At 40.9% G+C, this 27689-nt stretch overlaps 2 long non-coding RNA genes across 2 annotated transcripts in view; one reads left to right on the top strand and one right to left on the bottom strand.

The window, feature by feature from the left end:
* Nucleotides 1–948, top strand: part of LOC139356547 (uncharacterized) — an 88987-nt gene extending 88039 nt beyond the window's left edge. The window contains exon 4 of the long non-coding RNA XR_011608550.1: nucleotides 715–948. This is a non-coding gene — a long non-coding RNA (uncharacterized lncRNA). The remainder of the gene's footprint in view (nucleotides 1–714) is intronic.
* The window catches only part of LOC105473452 (uncharacterized), a 108793-nt gene that overhangs the window by 71788 nt on the left and 9316 nt on the right, over nucleotides 1–27689 (bottom strand). Inside the window, exon 2 of the long non-coding RNA XR_982256.2 lies at nucleotides 21173–21294. This is a non-coding gene — a long non-coding RNA (uncharacterized lncRNA). The remainder of the gene's footprint in view (nucleotides 1–21172; nucleotides 21295–27689) is intronic.

A 27689-nucleotide genomic window follows, 5' to 3' on the forward strand; every position in this document is an offset into this window, starting at 1 on the left:
TTTTTTGCCTGTCTTCTTTTTCTCTCTTTGACTTTCAGGCGGCCACTTGGATCTCTTCCAAGGGATCTTTCTTGTCTTATTAAGGCAGGTGAGGATGTCATTTGATCTGAGCTTTTCATTCCTTTGTTAATTTCCCAAATATAGAGCTCCTCTCCACATAAGGCAGCGTGGTGAGATGAGTAAGACAGAGTCCTTGACTTAAAGATACATACAAATCCCCATCCCTTCCGTTCACATTCTCAGGATAATTGTTTCGTTTCCTCAATGTGAGTTAGTAATTACAGAAAGTGACATGAGGCCAGGCGCCATAATTACAGAAAGAGACATGAAGCCAAGTGCCATGGCTCACACCTATAATCCCAGCACTTTGGGAGGCCGAGGTGGGCGGATTACCTGAGGTCAGGAGTTCGACAACTCCTGACCTCACGGTGGTCAGGATGGTGACCAACATGGTGAAACCCCGTCTCTACTAAAAATACAAAAGCCAGGCATGGTGGCAGGCACCTGTAATCCTAGCTACTTGGGAGGCTGAGGCACTAGAATTACTTAAACCCGGGTGGCGGAGATTGCAGTGAGCTGAGATCACGCCACTACACTCCAGCCTAGGCAACAAAGTGAAACTCCATCTCAAAAAAACAAAAACAAAAACAACAACAACAAAAAAAAAACAAAGGAAAGAAAAAAACATGATAATCTGACATTTTCTGTTCATAGAGAATCATGGGAACCATTATAACAAAGAAGTCAAGAGTGCTGGTGTGGAGTGGACCTTGATTTGAATACTCATTCAGCTCTGCCACTTACTAGCTGTAGGCTCATATGCAAGTTACTATCCTCATCTGTTAAAAAGGAATATTATCTAATGTTATATAAAATGTAAAAATTATTTCACACAATGCCATTCACATAGTAAATGTTCAATAATAGTTAGCAAAAACCTCAGGACATATATAAGTGGCAATGTGAAATTAATACAGCCGAAGCTCAGTTCACATAGATGTTAACCCTTCAAACAAGCCCTGCATTGTATGAGTATCCCACAAAAAGAGTAAGGGAAGAAGATCTTATATCATTGGAGTGAGTGACCACCATGGACCAGCCACCCTTACTCACTTTACTTCATGTAACCCGCACAATAGCCTCGTGAGGTAGATATCATCACCATTTTGCAGATGAAAAAACTGAAGCTAAGCAAAGCTGACCTGACCAAAATCACATAGCAAGTAAGATAGGAGTCCAGCTTCATCTCATTCCAATATGAGTGCGTTTTCCTCTTTTCCATTGGCTCTCAAAGTTTGGTCTTAAAAGGGCTGTATCAGCATCACCTGGGAACTCATTAGAAATGCAAATTCTCAGCCCTACCCCAAACCCACTGGGTCAGAAACTCTGGGGTTGCGGCCCAGCCATCTGTGTTTCACACTCAGATGACACACAATCAAGTCTGAGAACCACTACTCTAGCCATGCGTTTCCTCTTCAATTAGGATCCGACTCCTTATTTTGTATTTAACAAGGAGTATGAAACAAAGCCCGGGCTCTGAATTTGAATTCGTCAACAATAATGTGTCAAGTAATCTTACACAAGCAAACCTTTGGCCCATTCCAGCCCATAGTGCATGTGCAGAAGAAAAGTAGACATTAATGTTGGGGCTATTTTTTATATTCTTAAACCCGTAAGCTAGTCTCCTTAGAGGATATTAAAGCTTTGCTGGTGTCACAACTAGTGGTGTCACTTCCCACCATTCCTGTTAGTCTTGGGCAACATGATACATGTATTAAGCTCCTACTATGTGCCACTGGGAGAAGAGTGGAGAACAAAATCAGCAAAGCCTCCCCTCAAGGAGCATATGATCCAATTCCCAGCAGGGGACTCTTATTGATCATTCCTAGAATCCCAAGACCCTCCTCTTTTATCGTTCCCCCTACCAAACCTATCTACATTTAGAGTGGGAATAACTATAACTTCTAGGCAAGTAACTGTAACTCCTAAGATCATTTACTCAAACTCCCCTGGATCACACACAGCCTGTCCACCCAATGTAGAATAGCTGACTCCTCTGGTCTGAATGTGCCCCCTCAAAATTCACATGTTGAAACCCTGACCCCCAAGTGGATAGTAATTAGGAGGTAAGGATTTGGGGGGGTTACTGTGACTCATGCCCTCATAAAAGAGACGCCTCGTCCCTTCCACCACGTGAGGACACAGCAAAAAGGTACCCTCTATGAACCAGAAAGTGAGTCCTCACTAGACAATGAATCTGCCAGCGCCTTGATCTTCCACTCCCCAGCCTCCAGAACTGTGGGAAACAAGTTTATAAATCACCCAGTTTATGATATTTTGTTATAGCAGCCTGAACAGACTAAAACACTGACCAAATGATAAGGATCAGAGAAAAGCAAATCAAGCTTGGAGAAACCATTTTCCAAGCACCTACTGTACCAGCAGCCCAAGAATCATTCAGAATTATCCTGGCCATTATGCTGTGTGCCCGTGAATCTCAGCATGGGTCTGAAGAATCAGCTCTGCCAAGCCAGGACCCAGATCCTCCAGCATTTTAGTTCAGTGTTCTTTGTACTCCCCGGGTGATGGTGTGATGCTGGAGTCATCACAAGTCATCAACCTCACTAGCCAAACGGCAAATACCCTGAATTTGCTTATTGACTATGAGAACCACATTGCTTCACACTGAAAACAAGTACTATTTGAAGAATAAAAGGACTCCTAATCTATATTCCACCTGCCGCTAGCTCTGTCTTTGAAAGCCATTGCCTTCACTGAATGATTCCAGCTGGTGCTCTCTTATGTGCTGGCTTTTATGGGCTGTAAGGACGGATACATAAGGTGTAGGTCAGTTTTTTAGGGAATGTAGAAGCCTTGCCCTCTCGACTCAACACATGCTTCTCTTTTCTTCTTCCTTGTATCCTGGAATTAATGGGGATAAATGTTGCTAAAGCATCTAATTAAATGTTCTTAGACAATTCTGGTCCGTACACTGACCAGGAAACAGAAATGACTTCATCTGAAAGAAGAGAACTAATATATGTGGGAAAGAGGAGTAATCAACTGTAATATTTATGTTTTCCTGTCTCCTATGTGAATTCATAGGCAACTTCCAGAATAAAATCCTTACATGTTTTTTCCATCAATTGAAGAATTTGAATCTCCCTTATTGGCAGAGTTTTTCCTTGTTTAAATTTCCCTCCCACCTCACAATGTGCCTGCTACAAGTTTGTGTCATAAATCCTAGTATAAAATTCCCTGTTGCTTAACTTGCCCATAAATGTGGAGCATGTAGTCATGTTATATGATTCCTGACCTGAACATAAATTTCCTGTAGTCTAGAGGTGCCTTAAGGAGGAGCTAATATGTTCACCTGCTTGTTTTCCAGGCAATAATCCCAGAACAGGTGAAATGGGGAGGAAATTTAAATAAGATCAAAAGGTAGGTTCAAAAGAATGGACAAAGCCATCTGGAATGCCTCAGTGCTGCCCATCTCAAATATAAGACCCAGTGGAGTTTTAAGTGAAATTTCTAGTTTTCCCTTCTTTTTGACCAACTAAATGTCAGAAACAAAAGATAACTAGAAATTCCACTTAAAATTCCACTGGGAATTTTAAGGAGGATGCTCATTTTTTCCAGAGGTTGGGTAAGATAAGAGCAAGTGAAAAAATACTGGTTTCTTCTAAGTTCATTGTCAACAACCTCTTTCTCCTCTTCATCCCCTGGCCTCCACTCTTGTTGCTTGAATGTGTGTTTAGCTTTCTCTAGCATTTTACCTTGCAGAATGAGCTTGGGGCATTTGGAAGTTATTTGTTGAGTTATACGGGGAGATTTTTATTTTGGATTTCAATTTACTCTGCAGATGACAACACTGCATTGCTGAAAAGAATTTTCTGAACAAGAAATAACTGTTCCACTATGCACTCATAAAAATTAAAAATAAAAAAGTTAAAAAGAAAACAACTGTTCCAGTAGGAGTGTAAATTGATACAGCCTTTAATATAATTTGGTAATATGTATCAAAATCCTTGAAATTATGACCATTATTTGACCCAGTAATTCCACTTGTATGAATTCATCCTTAAAAATTATTGTACAAAGACAAGAACAGATATGAACAAGGATGTTCATTGCAGCATTGTTTAGTACAGTAGAAGTTTGAAACAACCTAAATGTCTAGAAATAAATGATTGGTTAAATAAATTCTGCTAAATCCATAATGAGAACTATTATGCAGTCATTAAAATGATGACAGAGATTACAGGTTTGTATAAGGATGAATGTCTATCTTCTGGTAGCCATTTATGCCTTGTCTTCCATTATTGGAATGCTAAGCATGTGGGAGTTATTTATAGCCTACTGCTCAAGGTCATTGCCAAAGTCTGATTGCAAAAATTCAAAAATTTGCAACCTCAGGCATAAATGGGTTAATAAGTGAAAAAAGCAAGCTACTAAACAAGTTGTATAGCTATTATCTCTCTAAAAATTATATGTATATGCACATATGATTTATGAAATGTCTCCTATGAAATTCTTTTTAACAGACCACACACTGAAGTTCAATAAGTACACATTAAGAATTTGTCATGCTAAAATACGATTATGTTTTGTCCTACAATTATATATAGTGAAGTAAAATCCACAAGTATTTCGCATTAAGATTTGAGCCTTCAAAGCCTCTCCCATGTTGGGCTCATTATGCTCATGCTATTTTTGGGTCAACATGACATGCCTCCCTCTTCCATTTTGAATGTTTTTCATTGAAAAAGAAAAAAAACAGGTTTTATTTGCGGCAGTTTTTAGGAACTCTGACATAAATAAGAACACACACATCCAGGACAGCTATTTACACATAGTGTCAGAAAATATTTCATTGTAGTGGCTTCTCTTGAATAGAGGCCAAAGCCTGAGTTGGAATTGGCTAAAAAGAAAAAAAAAAGCCTTACAAGTAAGTTTCTCTAGAACAGATTTAGTGCACATTTCTGTGCAAGAGCTTTAAACACATTTCCATTCTAATTAAAAATATAATTGGCAACATACGTCTTTATGCTATGAATATTTTGGTAGAGGCAATTCAAAGGCCAGCAATTATATACACCTCTAAAAAGCTTAATTATTCACTAAAGGAGAAAAACCAGTTTTTAAACAAACAAAAAAAGCTGTAATATTAACTTTTGACATCTAATTCTCCAACTTTGGTGACTTACTATTATAAATGATGCTATAAGCTGAAATCAAAAACAAAACTCCTACTCTAGCCACTAGTGTAACCCTCAACTCTGGCTGCCCGCCCTCATACAGTGACCACCCACTAGTGATTCTGACTTCTTATGTCTGGAGTAGAACCCACACATCAGGATCTTTTAAAAGCTTCCTATGGACTCTAATACATAATCATAATTTAGAAGTCCTGTACCTTTATAACTTAGAGCCCTTGATTAGCAATTACTCAAACACCTGAAATGAATGAAGTGCTATAAGATTTAAACAGTCTTAAAACATCACTTAATCCAACCCTTATTTTGCAGCGGAAGACACTCAGGCCTGGCAACTTCCTTTATTATTTTCTTATTTTAGCGATAAAAGAGACGGTGAAACCTAGAGTTTCCCAGAGGATTGTCTTCATCCCCCTCTCACATTTACTCAATTCTCAACTATTTTTTCCCCACTAGGCACAAAATTCTATAGCCACCATCTCCCTATTCAGTGAGTGGGATTTTAAGTCCTCAATACAGACTAGGACAAAAGCCACTTTGCTGAATACTTTTGCTGCACCCAGCATTAGCTCACATCACCACAACTCTATAAGATGGGTACTATCCTTTCTCCATTTTATTGATAAGTAAACTGATATTCAAAGGACTTAAATATTTTGCCCAATGTCAGACAGCTGGAAATGGTAGAACTGAGATAGGAACCTAGATCTACTCAACTTCAAGTCATCAGAAAAGAGAATGATAGAGGAGCTCCACCTGGGGTAAACCCACAACCCAAAGTCCTGGTTATTATTAACTTAGAGATGAGATCTCACAAGAACCTATTCATGTATTTCCATATCCTTGTGTACTGCCAAGACAGCAGGAAGCAGAAATATAGCAATTGAATGGGAAGATGAGAAAAGTAAAGCTCTTGATACCAAGGGTAAAGGCTTTGTTGAGGAAATGCCACAAGTAATGTTCATGGGCCTTTACCTGTAAGGCAGAAGTGCAGTCAGGAGTGCTCGGCTTTCACAGGACGCAAAAAACTCTGCCGTCATCCCTGGCAGTCCACCCAAGCAAAGCCTACGGCTGATTCCCTTTGAAATGTTCGTCAGGTCTCACACTATCCATTGCGTGTGCTCCTCAATCTACGCAGCACTCCCTTTCCCTCCTCCTTCACCTGGCTAACTCCTACTCATCTTTCAACATCAGCTCAGTCTTCCTGGGCCCCCCGATCTCTGAAGACCATATCACATAGTCCTCTTTTGTGCATCCATAACAGCCAGTGATACTGCCATCAAACCTTGCTAGGTTGACTTGTCTATTTACTTTTCTGCCTGCTACCAAAATGCCAGTTCCTTTCAGTTAGACCTGCGTATCCCACATACACAGGCCTCAGCCCATTCCCTAGCACAGAACAGGCACTCAAAAAACTGATGTGGGAATAATACACAAATAAACAATAAATGTGTACTCATTCCAGATAGGTGGATAGAATAAAGCATGGCAATGCATTTGGAACAGATAAAATGTTACGCTTTTCTTTATAATTATAGTTATAAAAATTATTTCCTTTACAATTCACAGTTGGCATTACCACCTCTCTTAGGAAGGGAAGTATTTTGTTCTGAAAAATTATTTTACCCAAACTGGAGCGCTCAGTGAGATGCTCCCCTCTCTCCCTACCTCACTCCTCTCCCCTGGTTAGGTCCTATAGTGAGGCTAGGACCAAAGCTCCAGAAATACGAAGTTATTCTGCATCAAAAAGGAATGCACTTTGAAGTTTCATGGGCGATCCAGGAGGGAGTGTGCAGATGAGGAAGAAGAAGTCAGTGAGATGCTGAAAGCCTACATATTCTACAATGTGTAGAATTGACACTACAGTTCAAAAAAAAGAAAAAACTAAACTCATGAATTATGCATGAATTTTTTTGTTTATTTTTGTAGGCTTTTTTAGCTTTTTTGAGGTATAATTAACAATTAAACTTGTTACAATCAAACTTCAAAGCATACAATATGATGTTTTGATATACGTACACATTATGTAATGATTACCATGATCAAACTAATTAACATATCCATCACCTCATATAGTTACATTTCTGTTGTGGGGAGATTACTTAAGGCCAACTCTCCTAGGTAACTTCAAGTACACAATACATTATTAACTATAGTCACTGTGCTGTACATTAAATCCTGGAACGTATTCATCTTAGAACTGCACATTTGTATCCTTTGAACCCACATCTCCCCATTTCTCCCACTCCACCCCACCCTGCCCCTGGTAACCACCATTCTACTCTCCATTTTTATGCTAAACCCATGAGTTCTTAAGTTGTTTTAACATGTTGTAGATTCAAAGTGGCAGCCAAGTTTCACACTGTAGTTGATGTGGAGCAGGATGGAAACAGCCCATTAGGACAAAAGAGCAAAAAACAATGATTTCATCAGCTTCTCAGGCTTCCTCTAATGGCCTCCCCTGCAAAGCAGGACACTAGGAAAACTGCTAACCTGTTGAACAGACAACAGCCCTCAAAAGATGATGGAAGCAATAAAGGAAGCTGCTGAATGAGCCAACAAATGAGGAGATGCGGTTGCGGCTAACTGCACAAGTCAGAATATTAGCTTAGAGCTTATTCGATGGGGCAAATGCAGTCAGACCTGGCAACTGTAGCTACTTCGATATAATGGACTGTCCAGGGCACAGCCCCAGCACTCAGAACAAGGGCTTCATCTCCTAAGTCACCAGGACATCGAGAATGGCCGAGGCTGCCACATGGAACACACAATCCAAGGCATCCCCTGAGGGTTGACCATAAATGCCCCCTGGTCGGGGGTGAGGAAAGAAAGGGCAGGGCAGCTCAAACACATTCCACCACGCAGGATGGACTCAGGACTGAGGCAGGGACCCAGACTTAGGAAAAACAGAATGACAGAGGATGTTAGGAGGTGAACTATGTCAGGAATAGTCAAAGGAACTGGGAAGGCTTGGCCAGAGAAGACACGACCTGGGCATGAGAAGGGTGTGTGGCTTAAGGGGAGAGATAGAAACTCTTCCTATTTTTGAAAAGTTGCCCCACAAGGGCAAAATGAAATGTGATCTATGTGGCACTAGAGGGCAGAGCCAAGACTAATGAGTGAAAAGTTTTAAGGACGCAAGATGAGGAAGTCGCCTCTAGCATCACGGTTTTCAGTGGTGACAATCCTGCCCCATAGGGAACATTTTGGAAATTTATACAGGCTTTTGTGACTTCTAATATAGTCATACTAGAGCATTTACATGTTAAAATACAAACATTTATTACAAGTTTCTTTCCTGGTCCTTCTCCTCTGTATTACAGTTAAGGCAAAATTCTTACTTTAAAAAGATTATATGTGTTAGTTACATTATGCATAGATTTCATTTTGGAGTAGAAAAGAAGCTGTTACCAAATACACATTATGAAAATGGGGCCAAAAATACATTATGAAATTGAGTTTGCCAGCAATGGGACCTGCTGCTCTGGCAGAAAAGTGACAAACCAAAGGATCTTGGCCAAATCTGCCTATAAGCATTTTTGTGGGGTATGTTCTGTATTCTTCAAAATTTTGAATTAGTTGCTGACATTTAAACCCTGGGAGATATGAACACATCCAGCAAGTGGGCTGCACTGCTGCTTGGCAAAAACTCACCCTGGAAAAGGTAAGACAGCTCCCTTTGGAAAGGGGATCCATGTCTCTGGCCACCCGTCTGCACCCAGGCTCGCTTCACCCGCTTACACCATTGGCCGTGGCCTTTAGGGATCCGATTGTGGCTCCTGCTCTCCAATTCAAGCTCTCAATAAATCAACATAGTGCGCATTGGGGCTGGCATTCCTCCCTGGCAGAGATCCTATATGGGAGAGTGAGGGAAGACTGACTCATCTGCCTGGAAAGAAATCTCAACTTTTCAAGGTTGTGGCTGTTTGGGGGAATCTCATAAAGCCTATTCATGCTTCCCCAGAGAAGTACACAGCCACACAAAAGGTTACTTATAATTTCAATAGATATTGGACCCCTTATATCTTATTCTGCTCAAAATTAAGATTCCAGCTCTAATATGCTGTGGAGCCCAGCTGGCTAACCAAATCATACTTCCCATCCCAACTCTAATTTGGGAGATTTTTTCTATGTGTAATCAGATAATTTTTGATAGACTCCCCATAGGGATAACAACATTTAGTCTGCTACACCTGTGGACAGTCGGGCAGCTACTGAATGCTAGTGAAATAATGGTTCTTTGAGTCAAGCAAGTAAGTAACATCTAAAATCTGCTATTCTTGGAAGCTGCCTGCTTCCCAGAGGTCTCCAGCCCAACCACAACCGATAAATAAAATCAATTTTAAGACCAGATGCCCTCCCTCTCCAGTGACTCCTTAGGCCTGTAATTAAACAACGAAGACAGAGATATCGACTATGTTAGTGAGCTTTAAAAAATGAAATGTGGCATCATTTATTTTCTGGAGAACAAATGCCTTGAAGCTAGTGCCTGGTCATATTAATATTTCATTTTTATGTTTGTCTTGCCAGTGATCCCCCAGTCCCTTCCTGCTTTGCAGCATTCTCAGACTTCTTCAGAAGTCATGCATTTAAAAATATGTTTAAATACACATTCTTATAAAAACCGATTTCTCCTTGGTAAGAGGGGAGGGTTCAAAATACCCAGCATCCTCCCAAAAAATTACCAAGAAGCCTTTAATTTGGCACTTGTCCTTCCTGTGATTTAAACTCATCAAACCACAGCCGTCCCTGGATAAAATTAGAATCAGATATAACAAAAACAAGATATATAGAAGACTACTGGGAACAATCTTTAGAGATGATTAAAAAAATAATAAATATGGAGAGAAACTGTGCTTTAAAATCACACAATTTTAGATATATCCAGATCAATATATTAATACAAATACTGCAAAAAGTTGTATCATAGAAGTTGAATAATATTTTCATAAAACAAGGCAGTGTTTTCACAAGGCACCTTTCATCAAGCAATCTTACAACTTCAGAAAGCACTGGATAGAAAAAGGGAAATATTCCCCAAATCCAATAAAGCTCAGTTGCGCCATTTAAAATAACTGCCAAGAAATGGGACATTCTGGGACAGAATTTTGGATCAAACTACTATGTTATTATATCATTGTTTAGAAATGGAAACTCAATTATGTTACAGAATGGCCTTTGTGAATTACTAAACGACTTTGAAATAATAGATGAAAACTTTCTTCTCAGATCCACTCTCACTGGAATATGAGTGCTTTCTCTACTTGGCGTGAAATACATGTCCTTAAGAGCAAATTGTTCTGGCCAGAAATGCTCATGCATTATGGCAAGGAGCAGAATTACAGCTTTTACTTAAAGCTTTGCACCATAGTGAGTTTTATACAGCGATAGAAATGCCCAGAAATGGGTCTCAGGGAGACTGTTTGTTGCTGTCATCGTTGACTTAAATTGCATACCCTTTGTGTTTTCCAAAAGCCAAACCCTTATTCACCTGTAAATACGCTAGACAGTGGGGCAGTGTATCAATAAAATAATGCCCCAACTCCCAGCTGATACTAACTAGTGCGTGTGCTAAAATAATACAATAAAAAGAAACTCTTGGACTTTAGCAAATTAAGTGGAAAGAGATATGGAAAAGTTCAAGACCAGTCAATAAAGTAAATAAACTATTTCTGTCCACCAGTCAAGTTTTGGAAGAGTTCATATAGATAAGTTTTACTACCCTTCTGGCATTAAGACATTAAAAGCTCCTTCTGGTCTTATGGATTTATTTTTTTTATTTATTTTTATTAATTAATTAATTATTGAGACAGAGTCCCCCTCTGTCACCCAGGCTAGAGAGAAGTGGTATGATTTAGCTCACTGCAACCTCTGCCTCCGGGTTCAAGCAATGCTCCTGCCTCAGCCTCCTGAGTAGCTGGGATTACAAGCACCCACCACCATGCCCAGTTAATTTTTGTATTTTTAGTAGAGATGGGGTTTCGCCATGTTAGCCAGGCTGGTCTTGAACTCCTGACCTCAGGTGATCCACCCGCCTTGGCCTCCCAAAGTGCTGGGATTACGCGAGCCACCGCACCCAGCCTGGGTTTATTTTTAACAGAGTTATGAATGTAACCAAAATCAGATCCCATCTGAGTACATTGCCTCCAAGATCCAGATCTTCTGCTTCAGGATCACCATGTGAGTGTCTGCAGCAAAACCTTCCAGCCAAGTGGAAATCACATGGCACCCACCACCTAAACCCTACATGTTCCTGTGCAGGCCTATCCCTTAGGTAGGACAAGTTGGGCAGTGGCTCTGGACCCTACATTTAAGGGGCAAGGATTGAGAAAGCCTTAGGGTACTGCACCATATCCTCTTTTCTGAATACCACTAACTTCCATCTCCAACTTTCTGTCCCAAATGGGCTTTGAAAAATGAGAATAGAGTGGACTCCTTCCAAGTGAAACTTTCTAGTGTGGGTCCCATACAGGTTTTATTACCCTGGTCCCAGACCCCAAGTCCCTGCTTTAAGCTATGGCCCTGCTTTAAGTACATTTCAGTAGTGGCCTTTCCCGGAGTCCTGAGAACTCAGAAGGAGGTTGTGGCAGGCCCTGCAGCACCAGGTCTCTTTCCTCCTCCAGAGATGGGGTCGTGTGGGCCTTCAACTGGGAAAGAAACTCCAGAAAGGCACAGGATATAGATCTATATTTTGTCTCTCAGATGAGACCATTTTAAGATGTCATCAGAGACTGTTTCTGAACATATTTTCTAAATCTAACATCAAACAAATTAATGCCTCAAGACACACTTTGGATTTCATATTACTTGGCTTTATTTTATTGAGGGAGTCAATCTTGTCTTTCAATAGAATTCACTGGTTCCAACAATTAATGACATAAATCCAGGAATGAGAGTGTCAGAGAAAAATCTGTTCTGTGCCTTCTTCCTCCTCCCTTAGCCCTGGGATCATTGAGGTTGTGTTTCTATAATGCAGGAAGCTGCCTTTGATTTTTCTTTTAGAAACTATGCAAAATAAAAAAGATTTGAGGGCCAGTGTAACTTCTTGAGAAGGACAAGGAAAAGAGCCAGAATCCCAGTGGTGCCGGAAAGACTCGGGGGCACATAAACCTCAAGGTCAGTCCTGCCTAGAAGCTGAAAGAAATCATAATAAGACTTCGTCTCTTTTCATCTTCAAAGTCCTCCATAAGCTCTAAATCATGTATCCCACCACACTACTGTAATCATGCGATTTGGCAGAAGCAAGAGACCTTTTATCTCTGGAGCTCAAAGCACTCTATAAATGCCAATTAATCCTTACAACTGCCCTGGGAGGTGATGGAATATTGGCGGACCTACTTTGTACATAGAGAAGTTATGTGATTTGGTCCAACCCACACAGCAAATTGGCAGCAGAAATAAGTTGGGAACTTGATCTGGAGGTTCTATTCCTGGGACACCTAAGGCTGAAAGCCTAGTCTGTATTTAAAGCATCTACATGGTAGCTGGCACATAGTAGATGCTTAGGTAATAATTTTTGAATGAATGAATAAGTTGGATATTCGTATTTCCAACTGCCTGCTGAATGTGCCTAAGCTGTGGTAACATCCCCAACTCAGGTTCAAATTTCTTATCCAAATTTACTTTGACTCTTGGGTTTCCATTCATTCACTCTCCAACCAGAACACCTACTATAGCAGAAACCCTCTCCTGAGCTCAGTAGATAGAGTGGTGAATAATACAGGCAGCAGCCGTCTCTCAAGGAATTTACATCTTGAGAAAACAAGGTAGACAATAATGAAGAATACAAATAATGTTAGATAAGAAGAGTGGAGTGATGTGACAATACATGAAAGCCAGTCGCTGGAGACCAAATGGTCATCCAGTTGCCACTGCAGGTGTAGGGCAAGAGCCATTTGCCAGGGCCCAGGGCACTAAGAATTTTTTTAGAGTTATGGCAACTTAAGGAAAGAAATTCCACTTGCTTCTATTCCACTACAATTGACAGCAAGACTTTAAGTCAGAAAAGGTCTAATGATTTGTCTTCAGAAATAATGAGAAAGAGGCAAACTGGTGATACTGTGTTGTAAGGAGTTCAGGGATGGAATAGGTGATGGCGGCTTCTGAGCTATAGGCCAGGGTTAAGACTGGTCCCCAGAGCCCGTCTGCACCTGAGCGTTGCCCCAAGGCATAATATTAAAAGTCCTGTGCATCCCAACAGAAACTGCTTACCTCTTTTATTTGCCACTCTGTCCATTCATTCACTTTATATTTATTGAGTATCTACTATGCGTCAAGCTCCAAATGCATCTCTGCCCTCAATGGCCCCACCACAAGCCAGGCCAACAATGATCCATCTCGATACTCTTTTATTTGACACACAGCATATTTTTTAGTTACAAGATGATTTTTGGCCCAGTAGTAACGAAAAAGGGGTCACATAGAGATAAATGATCAGCAGTTTTTTTGTTTGTTTTTTATCCCTGTCATGGCAAATTTGTAGTTTTAAAGTGAACTATTCAGCATCAATTGCAGTTTTTTCTTTTTTTAAAAAAAAACTAATATAATTTATTTTTATAAAAGGAGTTTTAGGTTTACAGAAAAATTTATTGGAAAGTACAGAGTGTTCCCACTCCCTTCCTTTCCTTATGTCTCTACTCTGGATCAATCCTGGAAATGTGCTTGTCTGCTTCCGTAAAGGAGCTAATAAGATCACTAAGCACATTAACCTCATGCTTTTCAAATCCCTCTAATATTACAAAAACAATTGTTAGAAGAACTCAGGTTACAGACAAAGCTCCTGCCTTTCTCACACAGAATTCAGAGCCAGCTGTGAACACATGAAATTCCATTCATGCTTATTGGACCTAAGGGGGCATTATTATAAGGAGCAAACTCCAACATCTCTCCTGGGCTCGCTTTTCCCCTATCCTGAATTTAACTTAGTGGAGTTGAGGAAGAGGAGGTGGAGGAGAGGAGCTGGTCCTCCTGGCAATAGTAGCAGCAATACCTAGACGTCTGCAGTGCTGGTGGACTTGACTGTGAATGTTTCTATTTTTCTCAAGGTACACAACATTACCCCAAAGCCCACGAGCCTTTGAGGAAGCAGTTCTGTAAAGATGGATTCTTCAGTCACATGTTCCATATCTTCTACTTGCTTCTCCAAGTCACTGTAGTTTCCTCTTTGAACATAACTAAGTGGGCTTAAATTCCATCAAACCTCTCCTGCACTGTAACTGAAATTTAGCCTAGGGCAACAAAAATTTTCCTCACAACTGTTCACAGTTCTCTTTTCATTCTATCATAGAATTAACAATGCAGAGTAAGCCCAAAGATAGAGAGTGAAGGAGAAAATGAGAATTTAAAGGCTAGGCTGATCCTCAAATTAAAGACTTATTCTCTCTAGGTGAGGGTTCTCAGAATAGAATTCCCCTGAGCCTATCTAAGAATATGGCGGTTGGCTCTGAAACTTCTAAGAAAATCAGAAACCAACCAGCACCTCAGGAATATATTCATAGATCAACTGGAAATGCAGGAAGGGTCCTTTCTTAGAGATCATTTGATCTAGACTCCTGAAGATTTTGTCAATGAAGAAATTGTGGCCCAAAACAGTGGAGAAACTAGGCAGGCCTACATCAGAGTCAGGAGAAAACAGAAATGCAATGTCCTGATTCTTCTTACTTTTCACTATACACAGATATTGCTCCCTGCACACATGCATATATACTTAAAATCTACTTTCTACAGAGTTTAAGTTCACTTTAATCAGCTACAGACTGAAAATGAACAGGGATGTTTTGGTCAACCAAAGATATGTTAATGTCCAAAACCCCAGAAATAAGCTGGAAAAAAGTAATTGGCATTGCTGGTCCCTGGAAACTGTGTGGCCCTTTCTCCCCGACACTTTCATGCCTGCAAGCAAAATTCTCTGTCACTTACATGTGCAACTATCTCTGTTTCCCAGAGATCCTGAGGGCAGCCAGCTAAGGCTAAAAGGCCTCGATGACAGAGCGACTAAAGTTTTCTCTCTATACTCTCTGGGCTGAAAGCTGGGCCTGCCCACTCTGTTCTATCCACTGCCGGTTGTAACTTATGAAATTATGCTACAGTTGATTGGGTGCCAGGTCCTGGACCAAGTGATTTTCTTTTGTCCTCACAATTACCCCTATCTGTCCAATGGGAAAACTGAGACTCAGGTGAACCCACTGGTCTCCCTCCAAAACCTGCTGCTGCCTTCCTGGCCATGTTCTGGTCAACCAGGAGTTGACTCTTCTCTGTTCTAAAAGTGGAGTGGCAGCTGTGAGGACCCCAAAAGAAGACCAGCTCCAGAAGCCAAGCCAAAAATACTGATATGCTTTCTGCCCCCAGGAGTTGGAGGAACTGTACCTAAGTTCTTGGACTCAAGACTCACATTACTAAACATCAGGATGGCCAGCCACAGTCAAAATATTACAACTGGGTACCCCAAATCTACAAAACTTTTCCTCCAAGTCCCAACATTCTATATTTTGTGCAATCAATTTCCCTCCTTCCTATGACAGTCTCAGGAGGAGCATTGTGTCCTCTTCCCTGGAAAATCTCTTCTTGCCACTCCTCTTACCAGGTGACTGACTGGCCCCTGTTGACCTTCTGTGCATTTTACAGAAATTGTCCTCTTCACGGTATCTTTGCTTTGTGGTGGCAGATTGGGGGTGACATCATCACAGCCATAGCCATATAACACCAGAAGTGTCCCTGCTGCCTAGTCTTCCACCATTGAAAATCCGCCCCTTCTGTCCATATGTTGTGCTATACCAGTGAGGGGATGTTGATGTTCAGGGGGGATGAATCCATATCTGCAGGTGGATGAAGCAAGGGATTTCACATAAATGATTCTCTAATTCTTACCTAGCTGTGATGGCCTCTAAGCTCCAAGGTCACAGCTTAGGTGGCTGAGCTGACCTTTGAACCCAAATTAGCCTGGCTCACAGCTCATCACTACCCAATGCTGCTTCCTATTTCTGGAACTTTCTCCATTTTGGAGATACTCCTGGAACATCCCTAGACATGGCCTCCCACATTCCCCACTCCTACTTTCCATGGTGTTTGTCATTGCTCAGTTTTCCTCAAACTTAAGAAATACAGAAAAATACGGGCCCACAGCTCAGTGTAAAGGAAAGTTTAAAGCTGTGGTTTTCTGTGATCACTTAGTGTCAACACAGTTATGAACCTAAAAGCAAACGTGGGCACTAAAATTAAATGGCACTGGTTAAGTGTTTGGTTATAAGGTAGTCATAGATGTGATCCAAAATCAGGTTAGATTTGGTTTTTTAAAATATCAAGACATTAAATGTATTCAGTAATAAAATATTGAAATTAAAAAGTCAAAATTTAAAACTTTTCACTGAAATGATGGATTCCCTGGGAATCCATGGCCAGCAAATTAAGCAATAGAGGGGAAGATCACCTTCCCTTTCTCACAGGTGGTGCCGGAGGCCCCCTGGACTTTGAGATAGGAGTTTGTGTGTGTGCATGCAGGAAGAGGAGGGACTCTTATAGCTAACATTTATTGAGTGCTTACTTTGTGCAAGACTGGTTAAGCACATTATGTGTTTTATTTATTTAACCCTCCTACGAGGGTTATCATCACAGCAATCTGCTATGAGCTAGGTACTCTTACCTCTGCTTTTACTGATGAACAAATCAAGACCTAGAGAGATTAAATAATTTGACCAGGGTCACACAGTTAGTGGAGAAACACTTGTCTATGGTCACAGCTCAAGCTGCTAACCTGAACACTAGTTCTCTCTCTCTCCCACGTGCAACCCTAATGAGGAATGTCAGCACAGTCAGTCAACCTTGGTTCTCCTCACTTTCTTTTTACCACCTCTGGTTGCACCAGCACTGATTCTGGGCATCACACAAAAAGCCTGCATGGGCACTCCCCACAGCGCCAACTCAGCATCAGGCCCACGACAGTGGCTTAGGAAACACTTGGCTTGTTGTGAAGGAGTAAAATGCTTTAAACAACAGATGAGTGTGGTGTGTGTGTAGTGTTGTTTGTTTCCATTTTTCTTATTATTCCATTCCCCTTTTTATGGATCACCAAACACTGGCTGGAGCAAATCCAAGCAAGTTAACTTTCTGTTATTGACAGAAGGACAAGGAAACCAAAATGAAGATCATATTCCCCAAGTAGGCCCCCACATGCCTTCTCCATCTCCTCTGGAACCTGGTGGATTTTTGAAGAGACAAAGCTCTTACATTGCTGTTATGGGGATGAGATTTAGGGAAAAAATTATGAGGCCTAACTGATGCGAGACATTCTCTCTGACTTGGGGCAGGTGGGCTGTATTCCCAGCTGCTTGGCTCTTTCCTCTCTTCCTTGGCTATTTCAGACAGGCACTAAAGGAGCCCAGAGATATCTCCAGCGGTCACCTGAACCCCAGCTTCGGCGACCACCTCTGTCACAAAGACACTGTGCAGAGACTTGATTGAAAAAGCATATGTTCAAACCTGATTGAACTTGCTAACTTAAAGAGGCATTAAAGTCAGGAAATGAAAAAGAGATGAGCTGTATTAGTTTACCTTTGGGACCCGAGATAGTATATTTATACAGTCGCCATGAGGTAACAATGTGGAAGGGTTCCAAGGCTTGGCATGATCTAACCTGCAAGTCTATTTTCTTGTTTTCTGGTCTAGAATCCTCTCCTTGGGGGAGCTGAGAGCTGTCTGGTGCTAAATGTTTCCAGCCAGAGAACTTCTAACCTCTCTCTAGAGACACTCCTGAATAAATTAGTAAGTCGGATTCTTCTCTTTCATTTCACCTCACTGCCACTACTTACGTTCTTGGTACCAAGCTAAACAAGTCCCCACTTTGGTGGTTTACACGGAAACGTATTTGCTGTTTGTTTTCATGCTCCCTGAAGTCATTTCTGGGTCCTGGCTCTGTGTTTTTGGTTTCTTTAATCTCTCCTCATAAATCAGTCCCTCCGTTCCCTTCATCATTTTATTGCCTTTCTCTGAACTTTCTCCAATTTGTCTACATATTTCTAGTGCTGGGTGTCTAAACATAATTTACTGGACGAAAAGCCATATTTGGAAGGACCTCATCAATTTATCTCTTGCCCTGAATCTTTTCAAGGGGTCTTGGGTATAGTTCTAAATACCACTGACCTGTTGACTCCATTAATTAATAATAAATATCCCCTAGAACAACCTGATAATGTTGTCATGAGATTGCATGGCCAAAAACTCCCTTAAAGAAGAGACTGTTGTTGGTTTTTTGTTTTGTTTTGTTTTTTCATATCCTCTGGTACACAGTAATTAACCAGTTTGGAGGGACCCACCTCACACCTTGGTACATTTTTTAATGAGTGGTGTTAGAGAAAGATTTCAGGGTATTTTTCACAGGTAACCACAAGCTGATGGAGGAAGGCTATTTCTAAATTGGCCGTTTAGATGGGACACACTTCCCTAGAGAAACTGTGCTGTTTGTGGTTAAGTTTAGCACCTAGTTCACAAAATATACTTAACAAAGTTTTAAAAATGTTCACAAATCCCATTGTGGCCAAAAGTAGGGTGAAAGAGGAATTCTTACATACAGGTAATAACTGTGCAAGTTGGCACAACCTTTTGCAGGGTAATTTGGCAACATGTATCCAAAAGTTTTACAAGTACATGCCCTTTGACCAATGGGTAACCAGTGAGGTTACTTCTAGGAAGTTATCCTAAAAAAAAAAAAAATTGAAAAGGGGACAAAGATGTATGTACAAAATGTTTATCCAAGTATTATTTATAGCAGTAGGAAAATATTGACAATATCCTAAAAGATTTTTTAAAGAGTAATTGGGTAAATAGAATGAAAATAGGCTACAAAGATAAATATACAAGGATATTTAGCATAGTATTATTTATAGTAGTATGAAAAACTGGAAATAACCTAAAATTTCAACATACGGTGATTGGTTAAACAAGTGGGTCTAGCTCCATATTTATTCAAACAGAACAATGCCTATGGCGGCTAGACATGGTGGCTCATGCCTATAATCCCAACACTTTGGGAAGCCAAGGTGGGTGGATCACTTGAGATCAGGAGTTCAAGACCTGCCTGGCCAACATGGTGAAACCTCATCTCTACTAAAAAAAATACAAAAATTAGTCAGGCGTGGTGATGATGTTTCTTTCTCCACAGGTCACCTAGGAAAGCAAGGGCAAACTTGTGTACACCTGCAGTCCCAGCTACTCAGGAGTCTGAGGAAGGAGAATCACTTGAACTTGAGAGGTGGAGGTTGCAGTGAGCAGTAAGCTGAGATTGCACCGCTGCACTCCAGCCCGGGCGACAGAGCGAGACTCCGTCTCAAAAAAAAAAAAAAAAAGAAAAGAAGAGAAAATAAAGAAGGGAGGGAGGGAGAGAGGAAGGAAGGAAGGAAAAGATGCCTATGGCATATTGAGTTAAAAGAGCATCTGACGAAGAAGGAGTTATAATGTGATTCCATTTTTATTTAGAAAAATCTCTATCTCAGGCTGGGCACGGTGGCTGATAACTGTAATCCCAGCACTTTGGGAGGCCAAGGCGGGCAGATCATGAGGTCAAGAGATCGAGATCATCCTAGTCAACATGGTGAAACCCCACCTCTACTAAAAATACAAAAATTAGCTGGGCGTGGTGGCACATGCCTGTAGTCCCAGCTATTCGGGAGGCTAAGGCAGGAGAATTGCTTGAACCCGGGAGGCAGAGGTTGCAGTGAGGAGAGATCATGCCACTGCACTCCAGCCTGGTGAAAGAGCAAGACACCATCAAAAAAAGAAAAAAGAAAGAAAAAAAAGAAGAAAAAAAAAAAGAATAATCTCTACCTCTAAGTTTATAAATATAAATAAATATATATACACACATATATGAGACAGAGAGATCTGGAGATAAATATCCCAAAATATTCATAATGGTTGTCTCTAAGTGATAGGCTGAAGGTGTTCTACTTTATTGTCTAATCCCAATCCAGTGAGCCTGGTTACTTGTAAAATTAGCAAAACCTATAAACCTTCTTTTTACTTTTTGAAGATTGAAATAAAAACCAAATCAAGGGCCAGACATGGTGGCTTACACCTATGATCCCAGCCCTTAAGGAGACTGAAGTGGACGGATTGCTTGAGCCAGGAGTTCCAGGTTGCAATGAGCTATGACCACGCCATTGCACTCTAGCCTGGGCGAGACTCTGTCTCAAAAAACAACAACAACAAACAAAAGAAAACCAAAACCAAAAACAAAAAACTAGTCAGAATATACTGGACTTGTACTATATGCAAAAGATAAATAAGGGTCACTTTCCTGCCTTGGGTAAATACGCAGCTGTATGCAGTGCTGTGAGAACACGCCCAAGCTGAGGAAGGAACCATGATAGGGCCTGGGAAGATTGTGCAAGGCTTTGGAAAGGAGGTCATGTTTCATTCAGACCTTGAAGGATGAGCAAAGTAGGAAGGGGCATTCTAATTCCACCACACTACCTCTTGAGTATCAAATTTACTTCTTTTAAAAAGAAGAAAAAAACTTCCTTCCCAGCATATTGTTGGTCTATCCCTCTAGTATGAATAGAGTTACAATAATTATCTCTGTAACACACAAGTATTTAATGGTTGTGTTTGTATGATCAATGAAACAGTTAATCAATGTATGTGACCAGCATTAAGCTGATTTTGCTAACAACCTATTAAAATGGAGAAAATCAAAGATCAAAATAAATAGTTAATGGAAAATCAATTCCAACTGGACTCCCAGTAAGGAAATGTCCTGCTTAACTAAACATGTGGCCAGCACTGAGCTAGGCACGGAAATATTCTTATAAAAGTCCCCAGCCCCAGCCCTCTTCCACATTCACACCCTCATATGTGTCCAGCCTTCATCATCGTCCGCACAGGGCTGCTGCTTGTTAACTGAGTGTTGATATGTTCTCTTAAACGACATTGTGAAATATTGACTCACATCTGATGTTTCCACTCACTTTCTAGATTCTTGGCTCTAAGACAGAATAGTCAATTGAATTCCAGATGCCAGGATGCACGTATCATCAAACGGAGGAATGATCCTCTGTTGAAAGATGATGTTTCTTTCTCCACAGGTGACCTAGGAAAGCAAGGGCATGCTTGTGTGTGGACACTCACTCATACCATGTGTGCTCGGGTTGTGTGCCCAGGCTACCAAAAGCCCTTTGCATACTAAGTTATTGGGTTATCCACAGAGCGTTTTGCTGACTTCTCTCCAAAAAAAAATAATAATAATAATAACCAGCTCCTTAACCTTATTAAACCAAACACTTAAATTCTGAAGCAGCCCAGGAGAATAAGAAGAAGGAAACCACTAGAACCCACATTGCTGCACTCTCCTCAGAAGGTAGACTCACGATTTGATATGCTGGTTAAAACACACACACACACAGTCTGACACATACAACGGAAGTGGCCAAAAAAAAATCAAGACATGCTAGAAGATAATTATCTTGAATTAAGGGAGGACCAATGTCTACAGATACAAAGAGCTCAAGAAGTACCAGGAAAGCACAACAATGTAAATGACTTAACATCACAGGACTGTGCACTTAAAAATGGTTAAAATGGGCCTGGTGCAGTGACTCACACCTGTAATCCCAACACTTTGGGAGGCTGAGGCAAGAGGATTGCTTGAGCTCAGGAGTTTGAGACCAGCCTGGGCAACATAGTGAGACCTCAACTCTACAAAAATAAAAAAATTAGCCAGGCATAGTGGCACGTGACTGTAGTTCCAGCTACTTGAGGGGCTGAAGCAAGAGGATCGTTTGGGCCCAGGAGTTCAAGGTTGCAGTGAGCTACGATCACACCACTGCACCCCAGCCCGGGTTGACGGAGCTAGAACCTGTCTCAAAAAAAAAAAAAAAAAAGCCCTTGGCAAGTTGCACTAGTAAGACTCTCTCCACTTTATCCTCTACCCTACCACCAGAGATGGAGAAAAGAGTTCTTCTAAGGTATAAGGCCAACTCTTAATGCCACATAATACCACAGGATATGTGCAGAAGTTATCCCCACCCCAATCCTGGTCCTTTTTCATCCTAAAGCCTCATCTCTCCCCTGAACTTTGCCTTGTCCTTTAACTCCACCTATCTCTCATTACTTTCTTTAGATGAGCCCAAGGATGATGCTGATTTGTAGGTAACAGGGAGAGGGGTGAGTTTGAGGGATGGAGTGGGCTGAAGAAAATAGGGCAGTGACATTCCAGAAGTCTCTAGAAGAGGGATAGGAATCCAGGTGGGGATCTAGTTGAAACTGAGGAACTTGTATTATGTATTTAATTGGGGTAACATTGGGGTGGGTTGATGGAGATTAGGGAACTTATGATAAAGTTGCCTAACAAGCACATTTTTTTTTTTTACTTTGAATATTTATTTGAAATGGTGTGGGTTAGTGTTGATGAAATTGTGGAGAGTTTTATTTTTATCAGGCTGGTTCAGCCCATGTTAGCTTCCTGTTGACTCCTAGGTCTCTCATCACTCAGTTCAGGCACTATGTTATTTATTTAGTTAGTTAGCTAGTTAGTTAGTTATTTTGAGACAGAGTCTCACTCTGTCTCCCAGGCTGGAGTGCAGCGGCATGATCTCGGCTCACTGCAACCTCCAGGCACTACTTTCTCTTGAGGTTTTTCCCTGACTCCAAGTCTCAATCACATGCCCCATCTTCCGGACTCTCATAACTCCTCAGGTATACCTTGACCTAAGAACTTATTATGCTCCACTCTTGCTTTCCTTGTCTACCCTGACACTAGACTGCAGCTCCTTCAGGACAAGGAATGTCTTTCATTCTGCATCCTGAGCACCAAGCACTGTGTCTGGTAAGTGACAAGTGCCCAATTGTTATTTTTAAACAAATAATACGGTGAATGAGCAAAGAATTCATACTACAGGTAATTCATCTCAAAAACATGAGTGGTTACAGAGGGATAATTAGTCTGCTATTCCACACCTCCAGAAACCCTGATGATTAAGCCAGAAGAAACAGACTTTTTACATAGTAAGTTACAGCAAACCCGTATGTGAATCAGTCATTGAATGAATTAATGAAGTGACCAGTTAATCTAAAACAAGGCTCAGGCAAAATGTGAGACAAAACAAAGCAAAATACATGACTTTAATTCCCTAGAGTTGAAGGCACATACCAGGCGGGAACATCATAGTCTTGAAATCTAAGAAAGATCAGGCCGGGATTTGCCAGTCCCAGTTGAATAATAGTGGTTCCAAGAACAGATTGTTAAGATATGCTAGAAGATAATTATCTTGAATTAAGGGAGGACCAATGTCTACAGATACAAAGAGCTCAAGAAGTACCAGGAAAGCACAACAATGCAAATGACTTAACATCACAGGACTGTGCACTTAAAAATGGTTAAAATGGGCCTGGTGCCCATTCAGAGAGGCATCTGACGTTCCTCTCCATGGACCCCAGAATATCATTTTCTTTCTCATGTTTACTCCAGGGCAGCAACAGAGCCAGTTATTTTTTGTCACTTGTTACCCCATTGAATTCTAATGTACACCACCTCCTAAAGGAAATTAGTCTTGAACAATGAGCAGGAGTTAACCAAACACAGAAAAGTAGATAGGGTGTTATAGAAGGGTAAACAAGTTAAGCACAGGTTTGGAGGTCTGACTCTGCATGGTGAGTACATGGAACCATGGATGTGGAGAAATCCAACATCCACTGCAAGGCACAGAAAAGCTGGACACAAGCCTGGAAAACACAGGGAAAACTAAGTCTGAGATAATATTGTATGCCACACAAGGGAGCCTGAATTTTATCTTGATTAGGACGGGAAGCTATACACAGTTTTTAGATGGGGAATGATAGACTCAGATTTGCATTTAGAAAGATCACTCTGGAAATAGAGAAGGGAGTGAAAGGCAGCAAGCTGGAGTCAGATAAGTGACTGCTGCAATCGTCCAGACAAAGAGGGTCCTGAAACTTACCTGCACCCTTGGAGCCACATAAAATAAGAATAAGCCTACCCCTAGAAGTCAGAGACAGCAGGGAATCTTGTACTGAGTTATTGCGAAGAATTCATATGCCAGCTCCAGTCCTTTATTTGGACAGAAAAGAATAGAATATAAAGAACAGTGTGTCTTAGAACCGTCTGGTACAATTGGCCCCAGTCATCAGACCTGCCTCTGACTCATGAAGCTGTCACCCAAAAACATAATTAATTTCTAGACCTTTTTCTCATTCTACACCTGTGTCCAGAATCATTTCAACCTGGATCTGCCTTGTCCTTGATTCGAAGGCCCTTGATGTGGTCTGACAGTCAGCACTCTAAACTCATGCCCAACTCTCTGATACTTACCTCTGGCCAGCCACTGCCCCATTTCTTTGTTTTCCTTTGCAGCAAAACCTCTCCCAAAACTTTTACATACTAGTTGTCTGCAATCTCCCTTTCCTTCCATTCTATCTTAAATCCACCCAACACATACACTGAAACTGTTTTTCTCAAGATCATAAATGACATGCATGTTGACAAATACAACGAATAATTCTCAGTTATCATCCAATTTGACTTAGTAGCAATTTTTTTTTTTTTTGAGACATCATCTCACTAGGTGCCCAGGCTGGCCTTGAACTCTGGGGCTCAAGCGATCCTCCTGCCTCAGCCTCGCCAGTAGCTGGAACTACAGGCAACTGACACCATGCCCCTAATCAGCAGCATTCGACACACCTACTTATTGATAAACCTTCTTTGCTTGCCTTCCAGGATCTACAACTTTTAGTTTCCTCCTATTTGCCTGATTACTCTTCTGTATCTTTTGCTGGTTCCTCCTCTTCCTCTCTACCTCTTAAATATTGCAGTGTCCCAGGCTTTGTCCTTGGTCTTTTCCATCTATACAAGGGTTTCTCAACTTTGACACTACTGACTTTTTGGCCAGATAATTCTTTGTTGTTGGGGGCTGTCCTAGGCATTACAGGATAGATATATATTGTAGCATCCCTGCTCTCTGTCCAGTAGGTCCCAGTAGCAACGACTCCCCACAACCAAAAATGTTTCTAGACATTTTCAAATATCCCCAGGGGAAGCACCTCTGGTTGAGAACCAATGCTCTAGGTCTATAGGAAATTCTCTTTACTATAAGTGTCTAAGACCTTAGTGATCTCTTCCAGTCTGAGGTTTTAAATACTATCTATAAGGCAATGATTCTCAATTTTACATATCCAGTCCAGACCTCTCTTTTGAACTTCAAATGGACTAAAATGTTCAAATTCCCATTCAAACATTTTGCTTCAATATCTAGTGGACATCCCAAACTCACTATGCAATCTTCCCCATCTCAGTTGAAGGTAACACCACCACTCTTCTAGTTGCTCAAACTAAAAGTCTTGGAATCATCCTTGACTTCTCTTTCTTTCACATCCTGCATCCTGCCAAGAAATCCTATTAACTCTACCTTGAAAACACATCCAGAATCTGACCACTTCTTACCACTACTACTACCCTGATCCAAGTTGTCGTGATCTCACACCTGGGTTATTGCAGCAGCCTCCTAACGGGTCTCTCTTGATGTATCTTCGTGCTTCCACTGTCTGCTCTCTGCAAAGCAGCCAGAATGAGCCTTTTAAAATATGCCAGATAATTCCACTTCTTGCTCAAAACCCTCTGTCTCCTTATCTTGTTCAGAGAAAACTCAAACTCCACACAAGTCTCTGCGAGTCCCTTGTCACTTTTCTGACCTAATAAACTGCGATGCTTAGTTATCATCAACTGAGACGAAAAAGTTGAGGGGTGGGGCAGGTTTGGAAGGAAGATCAGGAGTTCATATTTGAATGTTCTTACATCTGGAACTCAGAGGGAGTTCTGGACTGAAGGCACACATTTGGGACTTGTTGGCATAAAGATGGTATTTAAAGACATGAACCTGGAACAGGTGAGCAAGGGAGTAGACACAGATAAAGAGGGGCTAGGGCTGAGCCCCGAAGCACCTCAGTATTCAATGGATGGGAAGAAAAGGAGAAACCAGTGATAAAAACTTCAGCTGAATTAAATGTAATGGAGTTTAACTGAGCAATGAATGATTCGTGAACTAGGCAGCCTTCTGAGCCAGAATAGGCTCTGAGATTTCAGCGCAGCCATGTGGGGGAAGAAGATTTATGGACAGAAAAAGGAAAGTGACGTATAGATAACGGAAGTGAGGTACAAAAACAGCTGGATTGGTTACGGCTCAGCATTTCCTTATTTGAACATGGTTTGAACAGTTGGCTACATTTGATTGGCCAAGACTCGGTAATTGGCACAAGTGTAGGATATGGGTCTGTTTACACCTCCGCGTGTTATAGTTCACAAGGTACAGAGAAACTTTAGGCCAAACTTAAAATATGTAAGGAGGCAGCTTTAGGCTAAATTTGATACAATACCAGCAAAGGAGATTGAAAAGCAGGAATCAGTGATGTAGAAGGAAAACCAAGTGTGTGTCATATCCTATAAGCTGAGTAAAAAACAGTCTCTATGAACAAAATCTGAGTCAAAAGTTTCCCTCAAATTCTAGATTCCTCTTAGAGACTTTTCCAGGAAATGTATAATCAAACTATTTGCATTCCAAATGCAGCCTGCAATGTAAATATCTTTCATCGCTGCACCATATTGCCCATTAATTTATCACATACAGTTCTTGTGGTTCAGATTCCCATCTTCATTTAATATCTGTTTTCCTACTTATGATGGTCACGACTTAATTAAATAAACTGGAAGCTTAGGTATAATATGAATAGGGCATATATATGTAGAAATATCAAACTGACACAGATGACTAATATCTGAAATATAGCAATTAAATTGCCTAATGATATTAATCTCATCATTTACCAAAATGAGTAACTCAGGACCAAAATTTGGGGGAGCTATTTCTAACTCTAAATTTCATCACAACAAACCCTTTTAAACACATAATGGCTAATATTTAATAATCTAGTATTTTGTCAGACAATATATTAATTATTCAGTTAATTTCAAGGGTTTTGCCCAACACTTACTGGGTTCTTGGAACCACTTGACTTGGTTATTTCTTCCAGTGATATAGATTAGTATTTAGCTGGCCAGTGTGACATTCATGGGTTGTTGTAGCAAGGCATAAACAAAACCAGACTTGGAACCAGTCAATGTCTTTGTAAGAAAAGAGATGTGTGATATAGTTCTAGCTCACAACAGATAAGTGGTTTCTCAGAAACATTTCGCTGGAGGATTGCTTGACCCTGGGAGGTGGAGATTGCAGTGAGCCAGGTTGGCACCACTATACTGCAGCCTGGATGTCAAAGTGAGACCCTGTCTCCAAAAATAAAAGTAAAAATAAGCAGTACACAATGGGAAAAAAATTGCTTGACACTGATCCTGAGGAAAAAAAAAAAGACTTGAGAATTTAAATCTACCTCAACCACAAATGGACCAGCATTGTTATAGTGTATAAAAAGTTAACATAATCTTACTCGATGGAAGCTTCCAGATCGAGTGCAGTAATGGTC

Source organism: Macaca nemestrina, chromosome 10, assembly GCF_043159975.1.
Source record: "Macaca nemestrina isolate mMacNem1 chromosome 10, mMacNem.hap1, whole genome shotgun sequence".
NCBI classification, from domain to species: domain Eukaryota; kingdom Metazoa; phylum Chordata; class Mammalia; order Primates; family Cercopithecidae; genus Macaca; species Macaca nemestrina.